Source organism: Tursiops truncatus, chromosome 6 (genome assembly GCF_011762595.2).
Source record: "Tursiops truncatus isolate mTurTru1 chromosome 6, mTurTru1.mat.Y, whole genome shotgun sequence".
Taxonomy (NCBI): Eukaryota; Metazoa; Chordata; class Mammalia; order Artiodactyla; family Delphinidae; genus Tursiops; species Tursiops truncatus.
This window is the reverse complement of record NC_047039.1, coordinates 78,117,028-78,138,496: the sequence shown is the minus strand read 5'-3', so window position 1 is coordinate 78,138,496 and position 21,469 is coordinate 78,117,028. Positions and strand designations below refer to the sequence as shown.

The window sequence follows — 21,469 nt, the reverse complement described above, 5'->3', positions numbered from 1 at the left end:
AAGCCCGTGCGCTACAACTACTGAGCCCACACGCTGCAACTACTGAAGCCCGCGCGCCTAGAACCCACACACCACAGCTACTGAAGCCCGCGCATCTAGAGCCTATGCTCCGTAACAAGAGAAGCCATCGCAATGAGAAGCCTGCGCACTGCAACAAAGAGTAGCCCCTGCTCACCACAACTAGAGAAAGCCCGCGCACAGCAATGAAGAACCAACACAGCAAAAATAAATAAAATAAAATAAATTTATTAGAAAAACCACTTTAAGCTATTTTGGAAGAATTGTTAGCATTTATAAACATTTGCACTATGCATATTGTCTCCAGATCTTTTTCTGGTTCATTAATTCTTCCATCACATGCAATTTGCCATTTAATGCATCAATTGTTTTAAATTTTAATTTTTACATTTCATTCTTAGAAATTTTCTTTTTTTTCAAATCTGCTTAAACAATTTTGATAGTTTCTTGTTATTTGCTCATATTTTCAATGCTGTCTGTTATTTCTTTAGTGTTAATATGCATTCTTATATTCTGTACCTAAAAACTCCAATGGCTTTGCCCATCTGACTTTGCTACTTGTTTCTGGTAATTCTTGCTCATGGTGCCTTGTTTCCTCTAGTGGTTTGACTTTTTAAATGTCAGCTTATGTTTCAAGTTCCCCTGGAAACACCTGGAGGACTGGGTGAACACACATTTCTCCAGTAAGGATTTGCTTTTTCTTCTTCCTGGTTCCTGGAACACTACTAACCCAGAATCACTTTAAAAGAAATTCTGGACTTAGGGCTTTTCAGACCGAACAGGTGATATAAATTTAGGCCACAAATCAGTGTGAAGGCCAACTTATGATTACCATAAATACTCAGGGGACATGGGCAATTTCTGTGGTGTCTCCTTTTTTGAGGAAATAATAGTTTATTCTTTCACTGAAGGTGGAGACATTTAAGATCCTGGCTCTGTGGGCACATTTCTCTCCTGACTTCTCTCTTTGTACACACCCTAGGCTTTAAAATCCCACGTTCTGCAGTGCCCTTAAAATATAAGGTTTGAGACAAGTACCCCCATCTTCATTCTAACTCAAGATGGTAGGCCACCCATATAGGACATGCTAAGAGAGTATAATATTAGTTTTGCAGGATGGCAAACACTTAGCCTCGGCCTGTATGAGAAGTGGAGGTTGAAGAGTTGGGGGGAGGGATTCTTTTGGAATGAGTCATTGGTATACCCTTATGGGGGAGGGAAGTGTCCTTGACCTCAAGTCAAGAGGGAAGGGGTGATGAGAACAACCAGGAGAGTTTGACCCAAGTTCCCTGTGGTTTAGGAGCCCCAGGGCCTACTGTCTTCTTTGTGTTCTTTGAGTCCATTCTGCCTCCTAAATGTGGTTGTTCTGATAGTTGTCACCTGTCCACATTGAGATGATCGCCACTTTGCGCAGGCTGATGTGTGCCAATTGCTCCGAGGCCTTAATAATGCTAACTACTAGAAAGCAATACAAACATTTAATTTTCTTTAAAAATATAATTGGTAAGCAACAAAATGCTTTTTTGGTAAACTTGTAAGAGTTCAGTGTCCACATAAATCTGTGGATTCTTATCAACTTGGTACAAGAAGTAGCAAATATGGACAAAATATGTTCTCTCCACTTTGGAAATTGATTCTTTGGAATTAGAGAGATTTAGCCTCTTGATGAGCCCATAAAATCTTTTCACCGTTAGGAAAAATGCATTGAATCTCATTGAAAGGGGAATATATAACATTGCATCTGGGAAGAAATTTAGATGGGCTAAAGCTTGCATGGAGGTAGAAATGACAATTTTTTGATTAACAAATTGTCAGCATGGGGCACATTCTTTCAATTTTCAGCAATTTGAAATCTCAGCATTAATCACCTTTTGTTGAATGCCACCCACTGTTCATACAGCAGTGAGGAAGGCAGTAATGAAAAATTGAAGAACAAGCATTAGATCAGAGATCATGCTGGGTGCCGTGTCTGTTTTGTGTGAAGACTTTTTTTGTTATTCTGGAATTGGTCAAAACATGCTTTGTCCTCATCAAATGACTTCTGTGAATGCTTTCTTTCAGAACAATAAAGGGTGCTACTAAGTTGGCCAGCCTCCCACCAACTAGACCTTTGATATATGTTGTGTGAGCACATTCATAAGAAATCAGAATTACAGAAACATAGGGACTGTTCCGCACTCATAATTGTCTTTTTCTGTGATGCAAAATAAATAAAACTATCATGTTGCTCCCAGGAAGCCTAAACCATTTATAAAATCATGACTTTGTTTTTATAAATTGGTTTCATTTATCCATTTTAAAATTGCTTATTAGTTTCCTACAACGTGCAAGGCACTGCAGGGACTAAGTAGCTGCACAAAAATGGCCCTGCTGTGAAAGAGCACACAGCATCCACATACACTCCATCATTTGGTCCACAAGTTTTTACTTCCTCTATATTCTTGGTGTGTATTCTTCCTCGACATTTTTGGTCTATTGAATAAACGTACCAATGTTCTTCATATGTGAATGTGACACTGCTCACTCCTCTGTCTGTAAGCCATTTTTTGGTGCTTTTTTCTAGTATTAAGGCTAGGGACTGCCAGTTCATCACTTCTGGTGTTCTTGGTCTCCCTTGGTACAAAATTATATCACATTTTCAGAAAGACTTCTCAAGGCTAAGTAGCATATAGACTGTCACCTAGATGGAGAACAAAATAAATCGATTGATACAGGACTGGATATTGTGACCTGGGCAACTTTGTTATTGGCTGTAACTATGAGTAGTTCCGTGGAGCGAACAAGAATGTGAAATGGAAGTTCAATCATTTGTGGTTCAAAGAAAAGAGAGCCAACCTGTGGACTGTTCTCAGTAGAGTGGTTTAGTAATTTGTGATGAAAACCTCAGACAGAGAGTCTTAAGTTGGGGTTAGTGACTGCTTCAGAGGGTCTGTGAACTTCCTGAAATTATGAATAACATTGAAAAAATTTTTTACTGAAGTATAGTTGATCTACAATGTTGTGTTAATTTCTGCTGTACAGCAAAGTGACTCAATTATACATATATATATATTCTTTTTCCTGAATAACATTTTATATTTAAGAAGCTGTGTGTTTTCTTGAGTAGATAATCTATAGCTTTCACTGGATTCTTTGAGACAGTCATGAATTCCTAAAAAAGTTATGAACTATTGACTAAGTCAGGAGTTGGTGAATTTTTTCTGAAAAACATGAGATAGTATATATTTTAGGCTTTGAAGAACATAGAGTCTCTGTAAACAAATGAGTGTGGCTGTGTTCCAATGCAACTTTATTTACAAAAACAAGATGGTCCAGGGGCCGTAGTTCTCCCACCTCTGGTTTAGGCTATGATTTGGTAAGATGGAACTTTCAAAATACTGTGCTGAAGTACATCCAGGTTTTCCTTTTTCTATAAATCATATTTAATGTATGAATTTTATTTATTTAATTTTCTTTTTTCTTTCTTATTGAAGTATAATTTACGTGGAGTAAAATGAACAAGTCTTAAGTGTACAACTCAGTGAATTTTTGCATATGTATATACCCATGTAACCACCACCCACATCAAGATATAGAGTATTTCCGGGCTTCCCTGGTGGCGCAGTGGTTGAGAGTCCACCTGCTGATGCAGGGGACATGGGTTCGTGCCCCAGTCCGGGAAGATCCCACATGCTGCGGAGAGGCTGGGCCCATGAGCCATGGCTGCTGAGCCTGCGCGTCCGGAGCCTGTGCTCCGCAACGGGAGAGGCCACAACAGTGAGAGCCCCGAGTACTGGAAAAAAAAAAAAAAAAGATATAGAGTATTTCCATTACTCCAGACAGGGCCTTCATGTTCCTCTTTAGTTATAATCTTCTCCCTCCCCTGGAAGTAACCACTCTTCTCTCTTCTATCATCATAGCTTAGTTTTACCTTTTCTTGAACTTCATTTAAATGAGATTGTAGTTCTACCTTTTAAAAAATTGTGTGTATTTGAAAAACTCCTTGTATATAGACTGATATTTGTAACACACAGACTATTTAAAAGATAATTGTAAAGTACGGAGACTAATTGGAAATCACTCATATATCTATCACCTATCTTAAGAAATGGAATATCATCTATTGCATAAAAAGCCTCTGTGTACGTCACCGTGCCTCTGTAATACAGACCATAAATGGCCTGACCTTTGTGAGAACCATCACCTTGTTTTTATTTATAGTTTTACCACATATATATGCATCCTTTAAAAATAGCTTAATTTTGCCACTTAAAATTTTTTTTATAACTGGAATCATTCTATTTATATCATTTTGTGATTTGTTTCTTTTTAATATTGTTTGTGAGATGCACTGTTGTTAAAGCATATGGTTATGGTGTATTCATTTTAATTAATGTATAGTATCCCATTGCATTGATACATCACACTTTTTGTATTTATCAGGTCTATTATTGATGGACATTTAGGTTGTCCAGTTTGGCTTATTGCAAATAATTTTTCTATGAACAGATAGAGAAAACTTGGAAATGAATGTTATTTGAGGAGGAAAATTTGGAGTGTGTTCTTGGCTATACTCAGTTTGAAGGGCTTTGGGATATATCAGTGGAGATGTTGAGTAGGTATAAGGATATAGGACTCTGGAGCTCAGACCAGGATCTGCCTGGAGATGTAAGTTGGAGAAGCTATGGCCATGGTTGACATCCAGAGAGATATTATGGTGTAAGGGAGAAGAGGATCTTGCCTTTAGCCTTGAGAAGCTCCAATAGTCAATGATCAGATAGAAGAAGCTGAGTCTGCAAAAGAGAGTGAGAAGGAATAGCCAAAGACATATGAGGAAAACCAGAAGAATATGGGTTTTTTTTTGTTTTGTCTTTTAGAAATGAAAAGAATAAAACATTTTAAGAAATAGGCAGTGGTTAACAGTCCTATGCTGCTTAAAGTATATAAAATCCCTGTTTGTTGGATTTAGCTACTAGCAATCATTAGTGACCTTCATGAGAATTATTTTGGGGGAGTGACAGTAAAAAACCACATTGGCTTGAAATGATGAATGAATGGGGCATAAGAAAATGGAGATAGAAAATAGCAATTTTATCTACAAGGGCAGGAAAGAAAGATAAAGTGATGACTGGATAGGAACGTGAGGTCAAAGGAACCTTTTGGTTTTTCATTGATGAAACTTGAACGTGTTCAAATTCTGGTGAGGAGGATCCATTTCAGACAGAAGGATTGGATATATAAGATGGAGAAAGTATAGATGACAGCATATAGTTCTGGAAAACGCTGGAGTTAATGGGATCCAAAGATTAGGAATTAGCTTTTGAAAGGAAGAGAAGTGGTCAACTAATGTAGGAGGAGTGGAGAAAGTTGAAAGAATATGTGGAAGGATATGGTAGTGGAGTGTTGAGCATGAGGTAGGAGGCAAGGTCTTTGGCTATGAGGAAAAGGGAAGTTGGAGCTCTAAGGACATGTCTAGAAACGAGTGACATAGGTTTGAAAGCCATTTCAGAGAGTGTAGTGTGTTGGCCAGACAAATGTAACAGGTTGCTGATCATTTGTTTAAAATGTAAGTATATTGTGTACCTTGCTCCAGTGCAAGGCCAGAGAACATGGATAGCAATTTATGTGGATTCTGACTATGACAGACAAGTGAGACAGGACTTGGGGATAGTGGCTAGATTATCGGTGAAATGGTAGGTCATGGGATTTAAGTATTAAGAGAATAAAGTGAGTCTTTTTTTTTTTTTTTTTCTTTGCGGTACGCGGGCCCCTCACTGTTGTGGCCTCTCCCGTTGCAGAGCACAGGCTCCGGACGCGCAGGCTCAGCGGCCATGGCTCACGGGCCCAGCCGCTCCGCGGCATGTGGGATCCTCCCGGACCGGGGCACGAATCCGTGTCCCCTGCATCGGCAGGCGGACTCTCAACCACTGCGCCACCAGGGAAGCCCGAAGTGAGTCTTTTGTATATATGTAGATACTTGCATGATATACTGTAACCAACATTGATTCCCCAAAAGGTCTTGCTGCTGTCAGGTGTTATCACTACATTCATCATAACTGCGCTAAACACATTTCACATGTAAATAAACATGGGACATCTGGCCTTGGGGAAAAAAAGGATAAAATGAAGAAATTAGAAGGCTGATGTTAGGAGTGAAAGCAAAGAAGACAGATATTTGGAGGTCCTGATGACGTGGAAGAAGGTCTCAATGGGAGTAGGTAGAAAAGTAGTTATAAGCTGGAAAGAAAAGGTCCAAGGCCATACTAACGGAGTGGGTGGCTGATGGGGTGCAGAGGACAAGGGTCTAAGTTATGGGGTCAGGAACCCATGGTTAAGGTGTTAGATGGGTCATCGACTTGGCTACTGAAGTCCCCCAGGATATTGGCAGGACTTAGGGTGAAGAGGAAGACTGTGATTGTGTACTACAGTCCTTCATGAAGGGTGGTGATTGATGTGTAACTGCAAGGGTGGTAACTGACAGCTAAGAGGAAGGCGAGAAGCTGTCATGCATGATGTGAGGGGAGGTGATAATTTTTGGCAAGTGATGTTGGGGAGCACAGAGGACAAAAACTCCCTGTCCTGATTTTGAGCTACATGACAGTGAGAGAATGAACAGTCTCCACTTGTGAGGGGTGTGGGAAAGTATTTGCAGCAGGGGTCTCCCTTAAGGCAAGGTAGAGGGATTAAGCAAAGAAACAGATAAATTCATAGAGGATTTGGTGTATGGAGCAGTATTTCCATAGAGCTCAGTTCATGGGTTTAGATGGGGTAGGGTAGGGATGGGATGGGTCAAGGGTCCAGAAGTACTAAGCAGAAGGGAAGAGAGAAGGGATGGCCAGAGATGCGTTCTTTGGATATTCCTGGTGAAAATGCAAGCTGGGCTTTCAGTTAATCCCTTTGAAAAGAGGGGGCAGTGGGCTTCTAAGACTTCTCTTAGAAGCTGTTGGGCTGAGCAGCTGCAATTTCTGCAGTCACTTGGCCTTGGGTGGTGTTCTTCCAGGCTGCAACCCTGCAGCCAGGGCATTCAACGTTATAACCAAAATTCCTGGCTATGATTGGTTTCAGCTTTTATATCCTACCACCATACTTGCTTGTCATAGTTGGCTGGGTTCTATAATAATGCAGTCATACACTTCCATAATGTTTAAAGCTTTTAGAACAATTTCCAAGGTACTTTCAGTCAAGTACATGATCATATAATGCCATGCATTTTACTTTTATAAAAACAAAGCTTTGCTCTTATGGTTTGTTCACAATTAAGGCTGAGAAAAGAGAATTTTATTTTGGGTTGATAATTTCTGTTAGACTAATTGGTTTGTCAAGGAAACAAAAAACACATTGAGTGAGGTTAAGATTTGAAAAATAAGCTTGGGGAGTGAGAGGCAAGGTGTTCCCCTTGTCAGTTTTCAGGGACTCTGAATGGGTGAAGTTGAAACTAATTTAAAGCAGGTGGGTCTTCATGCTGTTCTCTAGACTTGATGATGGCTTCCCGCCATTCTTTATTTTTTCACTTTTAACATAGTGTTCCTCAGTGCAGGAGTCTGTATTCTCTCATTTAGCTTTGTGACTCTTTGAGATTGGGTGGAAGTGGCAGATATTGTGAACAGTTAGCTGGTAGTGTGAAGCTCAGTTTTGGCCTTGGAAGTAGCAAAAAGAGGTAGAAAGGGCATGAAGTGTTGAAACTTAGCGTCTTACAGATGCTCAAACTTGAGTAAGCTGCACAACAGCTCCTGAACCCCATTTTCCTCCCTGTTAACAATGAAAGTTATGATACCCATTTACCTGGAATAAAATAGACATTGAATAAAATTGAGGCTTTCATTTCTTCCTCTTAGCTGAACTGTTGTTTACACTTGGCACTCAAGTGAAGTTTGAAAGTGTAGGAAGGCTGTAAAGAGGTCTTTTGCCCAAGGCAGACTAGCCTTGGTAGTGGGCAAGTCTTAAATAATGTGACTTATTTTATTTTACATGTTCTGGATATCCTGATACTAGTTTGGGCAGTTAAATGTTTTTAGAGAGCTGACATTTTATATCTTTGTAACTGTATTAAAGTATACAAAACTATATTAAAGTATACAAAATTAAATGAGGGGTTTGACAGTTGATGCTGTCTACCAAGAACCGAATCATTGGGAAATGCAGAATTGTTTAGTCAGATGAAGCAAAGAATTTTTGGGGATTTGTCACTGAGATTTTCTTTTTATGGGAAGAAAAAGGAAATAATTCTTTGTAGTTTGAATGGCCTGATACCACCAGGTATATTTGTGTAGATGCATTCTCTCTCCTTTCCTTGAGCAGACACACTGATTATCAAGTGCTCTGTCATTGCATACAGCATTTTGATTAAAGGGTCTTTTATATTGTTCATCTCCTATCTCATAGACTAACTCAGTGTTTCTTACAATCTCTTTAAGAGGTTTTACAGATATCGTGAAAAGAAGACTCTCAGAGAGTTGCTTCTTTTTAAATTTCCTCTGTTGATTGTTTTATAGTTATAGAGTTACGGTTCACAGTATTTTGGTTTTTTTAATGGATTCTTATTTCTTTAAACAGGAACAATGAATTTGGAGGAAGAGTTTTCTCAAGCAAAAGGTTGGTCACTTTATGGGAACTTTATGGAAATATTTATGTAAATCTAATACCTAGAATGTGCCTAAAGAAAAATCCATTGATACCATTAAGATCAATGTATTTTCCTTTTCCTTCTGTTGATAAGTCTTACCGGAATTTTCACACCAAGATTTCTGAGTGCTGTATTTGGAGGATTCTTTCATCAACTTGGCACAGATAGAAATGTCATCTTGACCTTGTTTCTGAAGGATGTTTTAACCTCACTAATTAAGCAATCCCCATGACTATTCAGTGAAGCTCTCCTGAGAGTGAAGGGCCTTTGATAGGTAAATTCCCTAATTGGATAGGACCTCTCATCATGAAACAGTCATAACATGTTGATTATAGTTTTACCATTAGGAATTCCATTGCTTAACACAAATGGACTATAACAAGAATTTGATTAAACTAAGTCAATTTTAGCCTGGAGATATTTGGAAGCATTGAAAAAAGAACAAGTAACCTTAGTAATCCAGGAGTCTGTGGAAAGAGGATGAGCTTTTGATTCATGATAGCAAAATATTGTACAATAGAGTTTGGGTTTGAATATAATAGCAGTCCTCCAATGATTGCTAATACTTCTTTTCCCTGTCTCTTAAATTACATTAAATTTTTTAATTATGAAAATATTCATGAATACGCAAAAGAAGAACTGTATAATGAATTCCCATGTACCTCACTGAGCTTCAGTAATTACCAGCTTTTGTTTTCAATCTTCTGTTATCAATCTTCTCCCTCTTTTTTGTTTGTTTGCTGGGATAATTTAAAGCAGATCACGCATGTATTATTTCACCCATAAACACTTTAGTATTCACCTCTGTCGATCTATTTTTATGCTGTTAAAATAACTATAAATGCTAAAAATTACATAGTGCTTTATAGTTCCAGCCTGCCTTATTTCATTAGGTTATCACAAAAATTTGATCAGTATTATCATCACTGTCGAGGAGATAAAAAAAACCCAGAGGTTTTGAGTAGTTAAATGACATTCTCAGGGGCAGTGGGTTTCAAACCTGGGTCTCATAAATATTTCAGTCAGTCTTATACTCTTGTGCAGATGTGACCATACCAAGTAAAAGCTATCCCTTGGGTATTTGACTTCAACTGCTCTGGGCAGAGGCTCCCTTCTTTTGGTCTTGTGTTACCTGTGGACCAACTAAAGAGTGTGAGCATAGCCAGAGGGAAGTGGCCTTTGGAGATGTGTATTAAACATGTCTTTTTATTCTGATGTTTTGACATCTGGGGCTTTGCTGACCCTGGAGAGACTGCCTTTCCCAGGGCTCTAATTCCTAGACATAGTAAAGGACTCACTTGCAAGTGCACCTTTCATAAGCAAACCAACCAGTCCAATGCCCACGTTCCCCAACCACCTCCTTTACCTAGCTCTTACACTCCAGGCCACTATCTGCCAGTCGTAATCTCCCCCGGGCCATGTACCTGACAACTAGGGGCAGCCCCTATGCCCTAGAATCCACCAAAATTATTCAATCCAGCCAATCCTAAACTTGCTTGCTCTGTCTCACCATTCCTTCCAATGAAGACCACAACAAAGGCTCTTGCCCACATTTTCCCCTCATTCCTTTGCCTCCTGACACTGGTACTTCCCCATGTGGCCCAGTGTGGTGTGGCATGCTACTTCCTCTTGGGAACTGTGAGTATAACAAACTCTCTTTTCAATGGCAGTCATCTCCTGATCTGCTGGCCTGGCCATACCTGGATAATAATAAAACCTGCACTTTAAAACAAAATGGTTAAGGCTGAGTGAAATCTCTGGGGCTTAATATCAAGGCTTGTTGCTGGAAGATCTGACAAGCTTAGTTGGAAGCAAGTGACAGTCCTGGGTCAGGTAATTGGGTTGGAGATCAAACTCTAAAAGCAATAGGGGACAGGCAATGAGGTCAACAACATGTGAAAGAAATCGTAATTGAATGGCAATAGACAATCATTCAGTTATCTTGCTGGCTTCCCAAGGTGGGCTCAATTCCAGGGGGAATTATATTTTTTCTTAGGTATCAATATCATCTCAAATACATTCCCCTAGGACTATAAGAAGGCAGTGTTCCCTCACACCCTGTTGTTGATGCCTCCCCAGTATTTCTTCCCTTAGGCCACCATTTCTGCTGGTCCTGCATATCCCATCCAGTCTTGCACTGGTCTACAGTGAAGGGCTGTATCTGAGGCTCTCAGTACCTGACTACCTCAAGTGTTTCCTCTTCTCTGAGACTCTAGTTTTCAAGCTAACTCTTATATTTCCAGCTCAGTTTCCATCTCAGGCAGAATTTTATTTTATTTTTTTTGCGGTACGTGTGCCTCTCACTTTTGTGGCCTCTCCCGTTGCGGAGCACAGGCTCCGGACGCGCAGGCTCAGCGGCCATGGCTCACGGGCCCAGCCGCTCCGCGTCATGTGGGATCTTCCTGGACCGGGGCACGAACCTGTGTCCCCTGCATCGGCAGGCGGACTCTCAACCACTGCGCCACCAGGGAAGCCCTCAGGTAGAATTTTAGATCACACACCATAGACTCTTCTAAATCCAACATCCTCATTTTACATATGAGGAAACTGAGATTCAGAGAGGTAAAGGACTTGTCCTAAGAACATAGGCTGCAAAAAGGTGAAGGCCTTTTGATACTAAGATACACATTATTTTACTATTCTGATAATTTTTGGTAAAATCTGACTTGTATTTAATATAGATCATATCTCACAATAACAAGTTCTAGTGGATGATGAGTTGCTTGGCTGTAGCACAGTCAATATAATAAATATTTAAATAACTGGGAACTTATTTCCTTATGAAAACATTCTTATAATAGTTTGTCGTATTTCATTATAATACCTGCACTGTATAATATGTTAGGTTTTTTTTATACAGCAGGTTCTGATTAGTTATCTATTTTGTACATATTAGTGTATATATGTCAGTCCCAATCTCCCAATTCATCCCACCACCACCATCCCCCAATATGTTAGGTTTTGTCTTTCTTTTTTTTTTTTAAGATTGTTTTTTGATGTGGCCCACTTTTAAGGTCCTTATTGAATTTGTTACAATATTGGTCCTACTTTATGTTTTCGTTTTTTGGCCACGAGGCATGTAGGATCTTAGCTCCCCGAACAGGGCATTGAAAGGTGAAGCCTTCACCACTGGACCGCCAGGGAAGTCCCAGGTTTTGTCTTTCTGACTTTGGCTTACATACACACAAATATAGTCATAAACAGCCACAAACGCACAGCATACACACACCCCACACCTGAATACTCACTTTCCTATTGCCTTAAAAAAACCCAAGACTCCTTAACTCAAATTAACCTATATAGATGGATGGGGCAATAAATAGTTCATGTGTTAAAACCCTTCACAATAACTCATTCATTTTAATATGAATTGATTTTGAAATAATGTCCTAAAAGTATGCTGTCAGTTTAAAGAGGTATTTTATTATTTTGTACTGGTTCTGGGAAATATATGATTAAAGCGTCATTATTCAGTAATGAATTCACTTATCCAAGATATAATCATGGACTCAGGGCTCATATGCCTGTGCTAACTACTAAAGTGACCTGGGTGTGATTAGGAAGATTCCTGAGGTCAGTGATTCGCAAACTAAAGGCATGAGAATCACCTGGGGGTGCTTGTTAAACCACAGATGTCTGGGCTCCACCCTCAGAGGATCTGGGGTGGGCCCCAGGTATTTGTATTTCTAACAAGTTACTGCTGGTTCAGGAACCACATTTGGAAGGGTGCTGCCTTAGGTAATCATTCAACTGAAAGTCATGCAAGAAGAGGGGCTGGTGTGAGTTCCCTGATTCCTTCAGAACCAACTCTTGGACTTGCAGTCTTATACCAGGTAGACAGAGTTATTACTTACTATCTTCCCTGTGCCCTTATTGTGACCCGAAAGGAGGATGCTCCTAAAACCCATGCAAGTAGTAACTCAAGTCACATAAATATGTGTGAAAAATACACCAACAGTGCCTGCTGCTGGAACAGACACTAATACCTGCAATCCTTAATGCTTTAAAACAATCAGGTTTTTCATGTCCTGTAAGTTGAGGGTGAGGGGTGGTTCCATATTCTTGTGTACTATTAATTTGTAAGAAATGTGAAAAATTTTTTATAAATCTCCACTGCCATGGATCATGGTTGTCCTGTAATTTAGGTATGACTAGCACATACTAAGGTAGTGCTGCTTCTCCTGTAAGCTGCCTTTGACCATATATGCTGTTGCTGATTTTAATGTACCGATATTGTTGATCCTTATTATTCATGGATTCCATATTTGAGAACTTGCCTACTGGATGAAATTTATTTATAACCCCCAAATCCATACTCATGATGCTTTCCTGGCCATTTGTGGACATGTGCAGAGCAGGGACAAATTTAAGTAGCCCAAGGTGTATGTTCTCAGCTGAGATCCAACAGGGCGAGGCTTTGCCTTCTTGTTTCAGCTCTCATACTGTAAAGAAGTGTCCTTTTCTTGGTCCATTTAGTGCCATGTTTTTCACATTTTTTTGTGCTCTTTATTAGTGATCTTGCTGTTTAAAATGGCCCCCAAACATAGTACTGAAGTGCTGGGTAGTATTCCTGAGGGCAAGAAGGCTGTGACGTGCCTTATAGAGAAAATATGTGTCAAATTAACTTTGTTCAGGCATGAGTTATATTGCTGTTGTCCATGAGTCCAGTGTTAACGAACCAGTAATATATATTAAATAAGGTGTCTTTAAACAAAAGCACACAAAAAACAAGGTTATGTTTTGATCATTTGACAAAAATGTTATGTTCAAACGCTTGCAGAAACCTAACCCTGGTACCTCCCCTAGGAGCAATGGTTAAGTATTTGCTAATCAGTGTTTGCAGCAGCTTCATATAACACAGGAGGATCAAGGGGCTTGGATTTACTGAGGATACCATGCTTAGTGACTTTTGTTCATCTGTTGATTAAATTTAACAATTCATGTCATGTTATCAGCACCATATGTTCACTTCTCATTAAACATTAAAATGCAGACTTTCCACCATGAAGTAATGCTCTGAAGTGTGCATTTTAGGAGGGAAAGAATCCCAGAGTACCTGTGTGATAGAAAGGGTTTGGACATTGGATCCTTTCTTCTACTCAAAAGAAGAAATATTTGAAACTGTTTCCCTGAGGAAACATTGCTATTTAGTTAAGGAATAGGTAATAGATCTAAAAGTCAGCCCATTAACTGGATCCTTTGCCACTTTTCTAACTGAGCTAAAATTTACAATAATTCAATAAAACTATTGAACAAATGAGAGATAATGATAATAGTTATTATTTACTGAGCCCCTTCCATGTTCTAGGAACCGTACAAGGCACTTGTTACACACGTTATTTCATCAGCTTCCCATCTTCCCAATGCTACTTGTGAGAAGTAGCATTGTCCCCAGTTTACAGATAGAGTCATTGAGGCTCTGGAAGTTGAAAGAGAAATGATACAGGTCACAAAGCTAGTAAGCCTGGACCCAAGCTTGCTGTTTTCCCCCGACTCCATCCCCCTTGGCTTCCATCTATGTGGAAGGAGAAGGGAGTCTGACTTCTCCCTCAGATATGATTAGCCAAAAGGTGATATGACAGTGGGACAGGCTGATTTTCACAGACTGAATGTTGATTGCAATTCTGTGAATTTGGAGTGGACAGTACTTCTGGCTGAGAACAGACTGTTATCATGCTTTTTGATACTGGTTGACTGGAAGCCAGTGAAAGGATATTCTGACATAAGCAGTTGAATTAAACATTTTATGTTCTCAATTTTCCCTTTTACCAGGCTCACCTTGGGCTCTGAAGTGTTCTTGCCTTGAACACTGCTCTGAATGAAGTACTGAGAGAAGAACAATACTTCATTTCTTCTTTTTAATCAAAATGTCATGTCCTTGAAAGGAATTCTCCTTTAAAAGTTGACAGTCCACTCTTAACTTGCTTTGGGATGTATTTAGATAGATTTGGGGAAGTCTAGCACAAACTCAAAATTCTGGAAAGAAATAAACTCTCATTCTTAGTCTCTTTTCACTCAAAACAGCAAACTCACACAGCAACAATAGCTTAATCTTACTCAATTTCTAGGCATTTACTTCTAATCCTTGAAGAGCTCCTAAATTAGCATTATGTGTGCCATGTTAGATTACTTGATATCTTAAATAAGAAGATGGATGCCATATAAGGGCAGAGCCTATTGCTTAAATTATTTGAGCCTAGTATAATAAGTGTTGTATTACGATCATATTGGAGGTTCCTTAGTTAATCTAGGCACGATATGGGATAAGCACTTCCGTGACTCTCTGATTTATATATTCAAATGGGGATTCTGTAGATTCTGTCACAAAAACAGACATGCAAGAGTACAGATTTGGAGCCCAGCCCCAAAAGGTGTTTGGGGCTCTAGGTATTGATCATGAAGCAAAACACAGTTCCTTGCATGTGGTCGGTGCTCTGTAAATTTATGTTAACTTAATGACTGGGTTGAGACCAGGCTGTGAAGGCTATACCACAGTAAATTATGTGTCAATTGAAATTTTGTGAATCAAATACCATTTTTTATTTTATTATTATTTTTTTTTGCGGTACGCGGGCCTCTCACTGTTGTGGCCTCTCCCGTTGCGGAGCACAGGCTCCGGACGCGCAGGCTCAGCGGCCATGGCTCACGGGCCCAGCCGCTTAGCGGCACGCGGGATCCTACCGGACCGGGGCATGAACCTGCGTCCCCTGCATTGGCTGGCGGACACTCAACCAGTGTGCCACCAGGGAAGCCCGTAGATGTAGTTTTGATGTATTTGTGGGGAGGAAGGTGATCTCTACGTCTTACTCCTCCGCCATCCTGAAGCTATGTCTAATAGAGATTTTTGGTGTTTCTGCCTATAGACTTATTTTCAAGAATTTGTTTCTTTGAAGTATAATTTGTTTATGTTGGTAGAATCATTGAGAGTGATTCTCTGGCATCAGTATTTTTGAGTCATCATGTCACAGGTGAAACTAATACATGGCCAAGGCTGTGAATCATTTTTCAGGCCAGTGGTTCTCAGATTTTTTGTGCATCAGGATCACCTGGAAGACTTGTTAGATTGGTGAGCCTGACCCCTGGAATTTCTGATTTAGTGGTTCGGGGTGAAGCCCCCCAGATTTCTAACAATTTCGCAGGTGATGCTGCTGTTGCTGCTGCTGGTCCGGGAGCCATCCTTTGAAAACTTGTGATTTAGGTTATAGAGATCCCTTGTCCTGAAGGAGGCTTTTTGACTCCTGAGATCTAGGTAAACATTTGCTTAAGGTTATCAAAATTCCATGCCCATAATTTTGACAAATTCTGGGGTGGGATTTACGTGCTCATGTTCCCTCCTGTCTTCTCTTGCCTCCTGGGCTCTTCCTCCCTTTCACATGATCAGTGTTACCTCAGCCTCTTCTTCTAGTTCATTTGTGAGCAAAACAGACTTCAGCAGAAATGTTTCAGGTACCCTAGGAAGGGCTTATAGCACTTTCACAAGTTCTTCCACTGGCTCCCCAGCAGCCTTCTCACCTTGAGGGGTCCAGCCTGTCTCCATTTTTCTGTCGTCTCTCTTCTTTCCACTGTCTTCCTTATTCACTTTTCAGGAGGAAGAAAAATCCATCCTTGTCTATGAAAATTGGCAGAACTATTACATGTTATTCTGCAGATTCTTTTCTCTTGCAAGAGTCTATCAAGGTATTACCCCAGGGACTTCCCTGGTGGTCCAGTGGTTAAGAATCTGCCTTCCAATGCAGGGGATGCGGGTTTGATCCCTGGTCAGGGAACTACGATCCCACATGCCACGGGGCAACTAAGTCTGTGTGCCACAACTACTGAGCTTGCGCACCTCAACTAGAGCCCGCATGCCACAAACTACGGAGCCCATGCGCCACAAACTACAGAGCCCACGGGCTCTAGAGCTTGTGCACCACAAGTAGAGAAGAGAAAACCCTCTCGCCACAACTAGAGAGAAGCCCGCACAACACAACGAAGAGCCCGCATGCCACAACTAAGACCCGATGCAGCCAAAAATGAATAAAGATAAATAATAAATAAATAAATCTTTTTTTTTTTTTTTAAATAAAGGTATTATCCCAAACTAAGATGGTTCCCTTCTGGGAGTAACTCTGGTGCCAGATGTTAAGATAATGATTACTTTTACCTCATTATTATTAAATACACATCAAAATGATAACACTGTAACAATTATCTGGATTTATCTACTTTTACCATTTTTCTCAGAATCTCAGAATGAAACTCAGACATCTTTAAATCTTTGCCCCTGTCATGTTTACTTTTTTACTTTATTTTTATGGTCTGGAAATTGTATTAGGTGTGTTCATCGTGTGTGTTTCTGGAAGGTCCATTTGTAGCCTCAGCCTGGTTGGGAAGGCGGGACCAGTAGGTGAGGAGCGATAGGGTGGGGTTAGTGGATATGCAGGGCCAAGGTAAATTTGAGGGTTGAATTTTTGTAAACTTTGTAAAAAGTGCATTTCACAATCTATTCCAATAACCTTTTGTCCTCTTCCTTCTTTCCAGGGTTTGCTCATTGGCTAATTATTGTCATATTAGTTTGGAATGTGTGAAATTCAGTTTCTGCAAGAATGTCACCCTGGATGTGGTTAAAAAACTTTGTAAAAACTGTCAATGGTAAGACAATGTTGATTTTGCTCACTTGTGTCTCTTTCAGTCCCAAATGCCATTATGAAGTGAGGAGGAAACGTGATATTAGCTGTGCATTGGTTTGTGCTTTATAAATCCTTGTGGTTGTTTCCATTTTATTAACAGAGTTCTAGCAATCATTAAATATTTCTCAGAAAATAGCTTCTGGTAACTTTATTTAAGACTAAACCAAGGTGACTCATAGCAGACCGCTGTGGCTTCCCCTCCCTTGGTCCTAGCTCCCACTTGCCTCCTTCCTGGGCTGCTCATGTTATATGGGGTGTGTAGGCTCGGCTGCTGCCCTGGAGGAACACAGTGGCTAGGATGGGGTTGGGCTCAGTAAATTTTGTAAACAAACAAATAAATGTATCTAGGCCCTGAATAAAAGACAAAAAAAAAAAAAGACGAAACCAAGCTTTCATGACATCTCAGATGTACTTTGGAATTCATAGAAAAGTTCAGAAAAAATATTTGGAAAACTTAAATGAAATACCTTTCAGTTATTTTGGCCTCTGTCCTTGGAACACCATTTACGAGAATTATACAAGCTAAGGAAATAAAAAGGTTTCAGGAGTCACCAGAGTTGAAGCTACCATTTCAAGTGTTCCATATTTCAAGAATTATTTTATTAGTCCTAGTCTACTCTCTGAAATCTGAGCTCTTTGAATGAAATCTAAGAATTGTGTAATAATCTTTCATGAAATGGGGGAATCCATAGAACAAATAGGGGAATACATAGAACAAATACTTGTATATGGGGCCCTGGAACTTTTTAGGTTTCAAAACAAACAACATATTGGAATAGTCTGGAATATTGGAAATCTCTTTTGCCAATTGTAAAATCTTATAAAAATTAACTAATAATTTGTTTATTACTGGAAGACATGAATTGAGAGCTTAAAAGACAATGAAATATACATTATTTAAAAAAATCATCTCTAAAGGTATTGCATTCTCAACAAATGTGTTGGTAGGCAAGAATTCTATCTTATTGTACGGTGCAAATGTGACCTCTTACTTTTTCTTTTTATAAAGCTAACTTTTCATTTTATTCACTCATCTTCTATAACATTAAAGACTTACAAATTAAGGAATACATGTAACATTAGAAATTCTGATTCTGTATTTCTAATTACTACATTAGTAAAAGATGAGTATCTTAGTTCATTGCTAAGCTGAGGCTCTTGGGTATTGGTGAAAAGAGCCTTATTTGAATATCTCATCCTTTGAATTCTGAATTATATAATGCTTTCCAGAGGAATAGGAATGGTTTTAGAATTTTATAGATCTCTTTCTGACTGATCTTTCGTCTAATTTTGTACTTCTGGAAATAGGAGCTTTAATCTTTTTTGGTCTAAAAAAAGGGATTAATATTTTAACATCTTATATAGAATTGGGAACAACTTTCATGTCACACAGAAATGTATATTTCTCCATTATTTTGCATGAATATAAATGTATCTCTGATATAACAATGCACACACTGCATTCCCTAGAGCTAAAAGTAATTTTTGAGTATTTGAGATAAAATTCATAGGCTTCCCTAGGAAAAAATTCATTGTGGTCTTAGAACATGATCTGCCTACTGTTAGAATACAAGTTTTGGAAAAAGTTGAGTGTGTCCTGAGCAGCTCTAAAATAATTAGTAAATTGCTAACAAGGAAATATTGACATAATTATCATTCCAATATTACCAATATTAAAATGAACATAGCTTCCTAATAGCTGTTTATAATTATTTATAATTTATATATCCTGCCTACTGTCAAAAAGGCTTTGGGACTTTTTATGGTTAAACACACACACACACACACACACACACACACACACACACACATACATACAGCTGAGCAATTCACAATTATACTAAAAAAAAAATTTGATCAGAAACCAACTAGAGAAAGAGCAGAAATGGAACCAAGGTCAAACTGAGTCCCTCAGTTTAACACTAAACATAAGCTGAAATCACTGGCAGGGAAATAAGATGGGAAACATCATGAAACCTTGGTCCTTTTTGCCTTCTAAAAGGAGGCTTGGCAATTCTTCATTAAAGGGAAAATTAATACATTCTAAGCAGAATTTATCATAGGATTCTTCTAAATTGCTGAGGAACCGAAAAACTTAACAACCAGACAAAATTGCACAAGGTTCTGGTCGGTTGGTATTTTCTTATTTTAAAAAATGTTAAATAAGTTACCATTAATAAAATTTGTGCATTCTTCCTTTATCCTATCACCATTCCCTTGTGATGACTTTAATTCTTCTCCTGTAAGTTGAATTATTATGTTTTTATTGGGTTTGAAGAATTTTTAGAGGCACCGAAGCTACCAGCTGTACCATCACTTCTGACCTGTGCAAAATAAAAGCTTATGAAAGAGTCAAAGTATTTCACAACACGTCTGCCCTTACCTGCTAATGTTTTCAGGAAAACAGCATTTCTAGCAACAAAGACTTTGAAAATATACTTAGTTAAATATGCCCAGAAATTTTGCCAATTAAAATAAGATACAAGATTTTTTGAAGTAACCTTACTTTATTCAGTATTTTGAGTCATAGATTGATCAATAATACAGACATCACTTTAAGTTCTGCCAGCTGTAGATATAAATTATTTTAAAATTTAGATGGAGATAGGTAAGCAAGAGCTAACTGCACATGAAATTTTGACATCTCATACAAAAATAATGCATTTTGCATGCCAAACATCTCTGCCCTCTCCACCCCTCTAAATAATGATAAAGTTAAAAAGTACAGAATTTTAAGTGTTTGTATTTTCTTGCTTGCTTGTAATGCATTTAAATTTTTACCTGAGATTACTACGGTACATTGCAATCTACTTTTCTTCAGTCACTCAATGTATTATGAGACAAGAATAAGTTGGATAACTCTGAAAGGAATATTTTCTCTCTTATAACTCACAAATATTTAATTGTATACACTCTGGTTTTATATGTACTACAGTGTACTACAGCAATGTCAGATGTGTTGATTTCAGCAGGACTTGTGTCAGGGCATTGCAGTGTCTTCTAGGTAGCCCATGTATTCCATAGGGCCCTTTCACAAACTGCAAACAATGCCACACCCTTAGACTTGAGTTACTGTGGAGAATATTCCATGCCAAGGAAATAGTTGTGCACTGCCTTTAGATGTTTCTGGATGCTAAAATAGAAAATAAATGCCTCCTATTTCTTTTTTCTCCTCTCTTTCCTCTAATTTTTCAAAGTAGTAAAGACAGATTATGTAATCTTTGCCTTCCCCTGAGTATATTTCTAGGGATATTCAAAAGCATTCCTTAGTACCTTGTGAGGTACTTTAAATACTTAAAAAGACGAAAAGCAACCCAATAGGACTCCTTTAAGAATCTTTTTATAAGCTGAAGAGTCCTTTCAAAATGTGAGTGATTCCTCAATAGAACAGACTACAAAGTCCAGAAATAAACTCAAATATGTACAGGAATTTATTATATGCTAAAGGTGGTATTTAAATCCATGGTGAAGAGATTGTTGTATAAATGGTGTTGAGACAACTAGGCAGAAATTCAGAAAAAAATAAAGTTGAATCTACAACTCACACCTGACCCAAAATAAATTCCAGATGAATCAGAGTTTTAACGTGAAAAATAAAACTGTGCAAAAGACTAAAAAAGAAAAGAAAAAAGCATTCCTGTGGCCTGAGCTGACATAGTACATGCTAAGCAATGTCCTTGTAAGCGACAGGTCATAATGAAATTGTGGAAACTTTGGTCGGAAAAGCAGGATCCAACTCTTCCCCTAAGGTTGGGAAATGGTTTGGTTAGGGAGAAGTGAAAAAAGCTAAAGGATGTTTAGTATTTACATTTTGTCATGACAATAGGGAGCTATCAAGTTAGTCATGTAATCAAGTGTGGCATATCTGGGGGACAGGAGGAGCCCTGATGGAGACTAAAGCAGAAATGTTTGTATATACAGTATAAGGTGGGACCAGATTGTAGAGGATTTTGGATGCCCAGATGAAGAGCTTACCCTTGGTTCTCTTTTTACTGGGACACCTCTAGGGGTTGATGAGCTTGGGTGCAGGCTTTCTCAACCTCAGGACTACTGACATTTTTGACCAGATAATTTTTTTTGTTATGGGTGCTGGGCCTGTGCATCATAGGATGTTTAGCAGCATCCCTGGCCTCTACCTACTAGATACTAGCATCTCCCCCTTTTCAAATTGTGACAACCA

The 21,469-nt window shown here is 38.9% G+C and overlaps 1 long non-coding RNA gene across 1 annotated transcript; it reads left to right on the top strand.

Annotated features, from left to right (window-relative positions):
* Positions 1 to 3,791: 3,791 nt before the first annotated feature.
* Positions 3,792 to 21,239, top strand: LOC141278985 (uncharacterized). Its single transcript, XR_012332577.1, has 3 exons — positions 3,792 to 5,947; positions 8,551 to 8,589; positions 17,141 to 21,239. It is a non-coding gene; the product is annotated as an uncharacterized lncRNA (long non-coding RNA).
* Positions 21,240 to 21,469: the final 230 nt, after the last annotated feature.